The 8,173-nt window shown below is 33.8% G+C and overlaps 1 protein-coding gene across 1 annotated transcript in view; it reads right to left on the bottom strand.

The window, feature by feature from the left end:
- Positions 1–2,177: 2,177 nt before the first annotated feature.
- Positions 2,178–8,173, bottom strand: part of LOC148956830 (vesicle-associated membrane protein-associated protein A-like) — a 30,391-nt gene continuing 24,395 nt past the window's right edge. The window contains exons 5-6 of the transcript XR_016141615.1: positions 6,848–6,938; positions 2,178–2,432 (exon numbers count right to left, since the gene is read on the bottom strand). The gene's annotated coding sequence lies outside the window, so the exon portion shown is untranslated. The remainder of the gene's footprint in view (positions 2,433–6,847; positions 6,939–8,173) is intronic.

Here is an 8,173-nt window from a genome sequence, read left to right as displayed (position 1 = left end):
AATACGCAATTTGACAATCTCTATTTTTCGATTTAAAAAAAACAGCGGGGAATCCCGCTCGTAATTGCTAATCACTTTAACCCTTTTTTCCATGTGAACCCTTAGAATAGCATAGGAAGGAACATAAAGGACCAGAATAGCATAGGAAGGAACATAAAGGACCAGTATACCATAGGAAGGAACGTAAAGGACCAGAATAGCATAGGAAGGAACGTAAAGGACCAGAATAGCATAGGAAGGGAACATAAAGGCTCAGAATCCAGACGAGGCATTCTACTGTTATACGTAATTTAAAAAAACAGTACTATACAAAAAACGGAGACAACATCTTGAAAAAAGAAAAGCAAAGGTATTCAACTGACAAGGCGTGTCGAGATGCGAAAATTGATAGTGACAAACAGCGTTATTATAATGATGAAATTTATAGACATGCGAAAATTGATAGTCACAAACAGCGTTATTATAATGATGAAGTTTATAGACATGCAAAAATTTATAGTGACAAACAATGTTATTATAATGATGAAGTTTATAAACATGCAAAAATTGAGGCAGCGAAACAAAAGAGCAAGGAACGGAATGATAACGATAAAGATTACCGAAACAAACATAAGAAAAAAGGTGCTACCAGAATAATGGGTAGATACTTGGGTGACAAAAGCTATAATGAAAAAATTAAATTCTCTGCGAGGTTGTACCGAAGACCGGGGTTGCAGAGGTAGCTGGCAACCTAGTAAGAGAAGATTACGTCCAATGTTAAGAAATATAAAAATCCCTAACTCCTAATAAAAAAGAGATCAAAACAAAAAGTACACCATTAGAACCACCTTGTTCGAAACCCCTACAAAGGAAACTTACCGCCCTTTGGCTTGAATAACAAAGAAAATACATTGGCTTGAAAATCAAGAAAATTGACTTTAACCACGTTATTCTCCACAAACGGGATATTTTTTCTTACTTCTTCTTCTTCTTCTTCTTTTCCACAGATAGCTTGGCACTGGAACATCGTAGAGAGTTGTTCAATGGCTCATTTTAAAGGAAATCTCTAGATCTAGTGCTATTTTTACTTACTTATTTTTTAATTAATTATTTTTTACGAAAACTTAATTTTTTATATTCAATATTGATCAATGACGCCATAGCCGTTGGATGTAGTTAGTATTACATAAAGGCTCGATCATCGAATTTAAGCTGAAACTAAGTAAAGGACAATTATGCCTCCATATATTCACAGTGATGTATAAGATTTCCCATTACATCTGTAAACTGTTCCACAGTTGCCGGTCCATACCTTGGAAGCTTTTCACTAAACATGCAACATTTCTTTTGGATATTATTATGAAGTTTCGCGAAAGCATCTCTAGCTGACTTTTCAACAAAATCCATTCTTTCAGAGACACTCTTAATCTTTATTTTTTAATATTTTTCGTAATCCCGGTAAAACATTCGTAAAGTTTTTTTCAATCTACAAAGATCAGCCTGTGCGTTCTTTGCAGCTTGTGTAAACTGCAAAAATATCCTTGGTATCCGAGCAATAGTTCGAATATTTCAATTCAAGCAAGAAAAATATCTTAAAATTTTAAAATTAGTTTTATTTTTGGTTAGGCTCTAACTACCCGATGTGGGATTTACTATGTATTTTCAGACCAAAAAATTCAATTTTTTAATATGTTTTATTTTTCAGTTTAGAATCGCTAAAGTTATGATGTAAACTGCAAAAATATTTATGATATCTGAGCAATAATTTTAATCTTTTCATTCAAACTAACAAAATACCTGAAAATTTAAAAATTAGTTTTATTTTTTGTTAGGTTATGGGTACTCGATACGAGTCTTAAGAAGTGTTAATTAGATAATAATATTGTTTCTTGTTTTGTAATAAGATGCCTTCTAAGCGAGTTATACGTAATTAAAAAAAAACAGTACTATACAAAAACCAGAAACAACATCTTGAAAAGAGAAAAGCAAAGGTATTCAACTGAAAAGGTGTGTCGAGATGCGAAAATTGATAGTGACAAACAGAGTTATTATAATGATGAAGTTTATAGACATGCGAAAATTGATAGTGACAAACAGCGTTATTATAAAGACAAAGTTTATAGACATGCGAAAATTGATAGTGACAAACAGCGTTATTATAAAACTGAGTTTCTCTCCATTCTAGTTGTTTACATTTCATTCAATATTTTTGCCCTCATCTCTTCCAGATTCTCCACATGATTTCCACTGTCCACGTGTTCTAAATTGACTGCATTGGACTCATAAGAATTGTTGAAAGCATAATAACGGCCTTTACAGATGCTACAGTCGCAGTAAAAAGATATTTTTATTTCAATATTTTCATTCATCCTAGCTTAGTTTGAAACTTGCAGGGCAATTTCTTCCGGTAACATACTCACTGAAACATGTTGCTGAAATGACGGTGGGTTCTCCTGAAATATAAACAAAACCCTGAAAATTTCAATTTTAAATGTCTGACTTTTTGGAAAAATTTAGTTGGCACCTTTCCAGCTTTGGATGAAAAGAAATATCACGTTCATCTATCTCAGACTCCTGGTGAAGGGGGAGGGTAAACCTAGATTAAGATTTTACTTATGAACCAGAACTATTCTAAAGAATAAAGACGGGTTAAGTTTAAAGATATTTATTGCTTAAACATATTAATTTTTTTTTTAAACATGTATTTACACAAAAATAATACTTTAAGTTCACTGTTAAACATCCACAAATGAAGATCTCATGATATAGAATAGTTTTTACCGTGTGTTATGCACTTATCGCAATCAGGTATGTCCGTAGGTATCCACAGCGCGAAGAACCTAACTTCGTCTTCAGGATGGTGATAAGTCCCTTCAAATTTAGGACACTTATATTTTTCTAGATTGAAAAGTGGAATTCTAGGGTCACAGTTTTGAATTAAAACTTTATCTGTAGGTACGTTGCCCTTTACGTACAGTGCTTCAACCCCGAAAAAACTGCAAATTTCACTAACTTCTTCCTGGACATTTTTCCGTTCTTGACCACTTTTATTATGTGGTGTAATTACTCTGTCGTAGGATCCCAGTCTGCTTATATGGCGTAATGTAGTACTCCACAAGCTTTTATTATGCTAAAAAATATTATAGTTCAATTTCCAATGATAAGAGTCAATTTCTTCAACGTTATTAATATCATTGAACAATTTATATCTCATGTACCCACTGACTTTGAAAAAATCGAAAGTAGCAAGACTTCTAAAGATGTCCCCCCCCTTTTTTGATTTTGAATTGATTCTCATTGTGACAGAATTAAATATTTGAAACTCCAGTTATTAAGTATCATGTGTCTCTGCTTTGAAAAAAATTCAAAGTAGCAAGACTTCAAAAGTTTTTTTTTTTATTTTTTCTCTTTTTAATTCATTTTGAATTGACTCTCATACTGCTGATTACAAACAAACTAGCGTACAAAAAATATTCTGTTCTACTTGAACAAAAAAATAATGATCAGCATACACATTCCGATTTTGTTTCTTATTTCAAAAGTATCAATGTAATGTCGTTAAGAAAAAAAAATGAAGGTATATCTTGGTGATTGCAGACCAATATTAATCTAGTTTTGACTATAGCTTCTTGACCCCATGTATCGCTCACAAATGTCATAGCCTCCAGTTAAAGCAGAAGATTTCACTGGAATGTTTCCTCCATCAATTCCTTAAACAAAAGAACATGTTTCAAAGTGCCTTCTGTGTTCATCTATAGGAAAATCACCCTTTTCCCAATTTCTAATTATACATGGGCAAAAAGCACACTGAATCTGATCACTATGGCCAACAAAAAAGAATCAAGCTTTTGCAAGTTCTTTGGTATCGATGAAATCTTTTGCCCACCTTCTATTAAACATCCTTAGTCTAACATCCTCTCGTTTAAGACCAGTACATTTTTCTTGCGATAGTTAAGGTCGGGAGGTATATCTTGGTGCTTGCAGATGAAGATCAATATGGTTTTGACTATAGCTTCTTGATCCCATGTATCGCTCACAAATGTCATAGCCTCCAGTTAAAGCTGAAGGTTTCACTGGAATGTTTCCAACATCAAGTCCTTGAACAAAAGGACATGTTTCAAAGTGTCTATTATGTTCCATCTATTTTAGACTCTAGTACACCACTTGTGAGCCTGGCAGTAGTATCTGTGTCTGACTGAATTTTGATAAATTCCCCCTTAATATATCTCTAACTCTAAAAATAATCCCGTTCAGCTCTCTTTCTTAGGGCTATATCATTGCGCAACTAACACTCAAATACAGAGAAATCGGTTATGAAAGAGTTCAGTGACTCAAGGCACTCTTTTATTTGCTAGAAGTATATTTGTCTCTCAACTCTAAAAAGAATCCAGTTCATCTCTCTGTCTCAGTCTTTAGTAAAAACCTTATCCACCTATTTCAGACTCTGTACACTTGGCTTAGACGTTTTTCTTTCTTCGCGAATCATTTTAAGACGTGAAAAAAGTTTGAAAAAACTTCAGTTTAAAAAAAAATGTTCAGAATAAAAATAAGTAAGATTCGCCTCAAGGGCTAAGCTCGCAAACCATACAAAGGCAGTGTTTATGCACTTTTTAATTTTGATATTGCTCTTTACCCTCCCCTGGAGGTCCAGGTTCAAAAATATTTCACGAACTGAATTAAAAGGTTCAAGAACAACTAGTAGAGAGGGGAGTTTTTTTAAACTAAAGATGATACATAATATAGAAACACTTGCAATTCAATGGCACAGTAAGTGCATAAAACCTATTGCTTAGATTCTATTTCTAAGGAAATAATATTTTTTTGTTACATTTTTCTTTTTGACTTAGACTTAGTTTTTTTTTTCTTTGAGAATAATTTTAAGACGTGAAAAACAGTTTGAAAAAACAAGTTAAAAAAATAATAATAATAATAAAATATTCAGAATCAAAAATAGGTAAGATTCGCCTCAAGGGCTAAGCTGGCAGATCATTCAGAGGTAGTGCTTACGCACTTTTTAGTTTTGATATTGCTCTTTACCATCCCCGGAAGCTCCAGGTTCAAAAATATTTCACAAATTGAATTAAAAGGTTCAAGAACAACTAGTAGGGAGGGTACTTTTTTAAAACCTAAGGATGTCACAGGATATACAAACATATACAACTCTGTGGCATAGCAAATGCTTGAAACCTATTGCTTAGAATGTATTTCTAAGTAAATAATAATATCATTGGCATGTTGGTTCAGATAGCTACATCCTCATTCGTTTACAGTAGGAAATCCCAGACCTCAAATTCGCTTCCTATATCAGACAAATAATTCATGAATTCGATGGGCACGGTCGGACCTATTTATAGCGTACTACCGATTTCATTTAATTGTTAATTCATAAGGTGATATGCAAGGGTTTCCGTCAATCTATATTTCTAAGAACAATTTATTGGCATAGACTTGCTCCAACAAAATTCCAAGCCCCCTACCCCCCCCCCCCCCGAAAAAAATTAAAATGTTCTGTATCAAAAATAACTAAAATTCGCCTCAAGGGCTTAGTTCGCAAACCATTCAAAGGCAATGTTTATGCACTTTTTAGTTTCGATATTGCTCTTTACTGTCCCCTGATGGTCCGGGGTTCAAAAATATCTCACGAATTGAATTAAAAGATTCAAGAATAACAACTGGGGAGGGGAGTTTTTGAAATGAAAGATGACATATGATATACAGTTATCTGCAATTTGGTAACTATAGGGATTGTAAATGTGTTTCGATAAATCAACCCCATCCACTAAGCATATGACAAAAATATAGATCACTAACCTGTTCCAAAGGTACACCAAAATCTATATCGTAACTTCTCTTGATAAACATAACTGTTCGAATGTTTTTTTCTAACTTAAATCAATGTAATTTAGTCAAATGTTTATTTGGAACTGCGTAACAACTCCCTGTCAAGTAATTTACATCCAAACTCATGGCCAAAGAAATTAACCGCACCCATCCTCAGGTAAAGGCCATTGTATAAGCCAAGGCAATGGCATTCACTAACATCCAGCCTTTAGTAGAGGTCACAGATTTCTACCGCTGCCTGGCCTTCAAAGAGTTTGTTGGTCTCAAAAGTGTCTTGGAAAGGTGTCAAGGAACATAAGGCAAGCAAATAGCATGGTGATTCCTATGGTCGTAAGCAAAGTATAACCTATATGCGAGAGGCTACTTACTTTCTATGAAAAGGTGTATAAGTCTTGTAGAAGTATTACCTATATGTGAGGGGTTACTTACTCTCTTTGAGAAGGTGTATATGTCTCGTAGAAGCATTTTTTTTTAAAGTAAATAAGGGTTTATTCATCAACCAAAAATAACAAAATCCAGAAGCTAAGCTTGTAAAGGAGATCACTACCCCAACTAGGCCTAAAAAAAATAACAAAAAAATAATAATGAAACAAAAAAAAAACCTATCACATGAAAATAACTAATAAGCGACTATACCACCCCTACTCAAAATATCTCTTCAATTCTCAATATTCAAAATATTAATCCTTGTCCTTCTCAATCCATCAACCAAACACGAAAATCAAAAAAACAAAAACATTAGCAAACTAAAGGCAAAAGAGACCGGAGAACTGACTCACTCACTCCCATATACCCTATAACAATGTTCTTTTAACAGACTTCTAAATTCAGAAACATCCGTCACCTTCTTTATCCCTTCTGGCAGACTATTCCAAGCACGAGGGCTAACATGGCGGATACAAAACATTGACCTAGTTGTCACAGGCTTAGGTAGTCTGAATTACCTATAAGCAAGGGGCTACTTACTCTCTTTGAAAAGGTGTATATGTCTCGTAGAACTATTACCTATATGCAAGGGGCTACTTACTCTCTTTGAAAAGGTGTAGAGCTTCAAGCAAATCCATACGACATTGCGAGGGGATACACACTTCAGTGGATTCTAGGGCAGAACGTGGTTCCTAGAAAACAGAACGGCTAGGAACATAAGGTAAACAAATCCATACGACACATTCTACTCACCTATGTAGACTGAATCTAAAAATTTTAACACCGGTTTTTTGAAAAAAAAAATGTAATGAAGAGAAGAACAAAATGTAACTAAAGAGATTTAACCCCTTGACTAGTTTTGTACAGTTATTAATATAAAACAAATTTTCCACAAAATAAGTTTTTCAAAGAAAAGTAAAGAACTCAATTAAACAAAAAATGAGCAAAAATAAAATGAAATAATCTACCAAGCGTGAAACTACCACAAATCAGCATCGATAAATAAATGAAACCCAAAATGAACAGAAATTACAATAAATAACCGAGTCAAACTCAAAACGAGCAGAAATTAACATAAGTTGGGCTCTAAGCCCCTATGCCTTCCCAAGGCCAGAACATAATTTGCACTTTATTGAAAAAAATATAAATGTTTTTATTTTTATAACTTTAATAAATCAAATAATATGAACATTTTGATTAGTAAATATCATCATATAAGTATTAAACTGACAATGCACATTCATTTGTATTTTTTCAGTGTATCAAATTCATTTTTTTTTCATTTGTATCAAATAGTAGTGTTTAATTGAGTTTCATATCTCCTCTAGGTGAACTGAAATGGAAAACTTGATACCATTCGCAAACAAATCTGGTTACTTTCTTTTATAGCTTGGATACACTTACGCTATTTTGATTTGGTTAAATTTTAAGAGCAGAAGCAGCCCCAAAAGTTTGAACATATTACCCTCAGTCGTTCTTGAGATACTGCTGAGATGCCTTATTGGGAATTAGCATTACCGCAGTGCATTTTGATTTAATCTTAAGGCAACATTTAGTTCTTAAACATAAAGTCAAATGGGAGGGTGGGCTGGGTAGGGTGATTAATTTCCCTCCAATCACTTTCGACTAATAAAAAGGGTATCAGCTCTTTCTATTTTCAATCGAATGAGCCCTTTGCGAAGTTCCTACGACAACTCCTTCGATACAAAGTGCCCTGGTCTAAACAACAACAACGACGAAAAAGTAATACATTATACCCACATCGAGCTTTACTATAAAAAATGTCAAGCCTTCCAATCACTTTCGACTATTAAAAAGGGCACTAGGCCTTTCGATTTCCAATTGAGTGAGCTCTTTTTGAGTTTCTACGACAGCCCTTCCTATAAACACCTTATATGCCCGCTGGGCATAAATTACAACCCTTACC

This window comes from Artemia sp. Qi Xiang Cuo, chromosome 1, assembly GCF_049724085.1.
Source record: "Artemia sp. Qi Xiang Cuo chromosome 1, ASM4972408v1, whole genome shotgun sequence".
NCBI classification, from domain to species: Eukaryota; Metazoa; Arthropoda; class Branchiopoda; order Anostraca; family Artemiidae; genus Artemia; species Artemia sp. Qi Xiang Cuo.
This window is presented reverse-complemented; position numbering and strand designations above follow the sequence as displayed.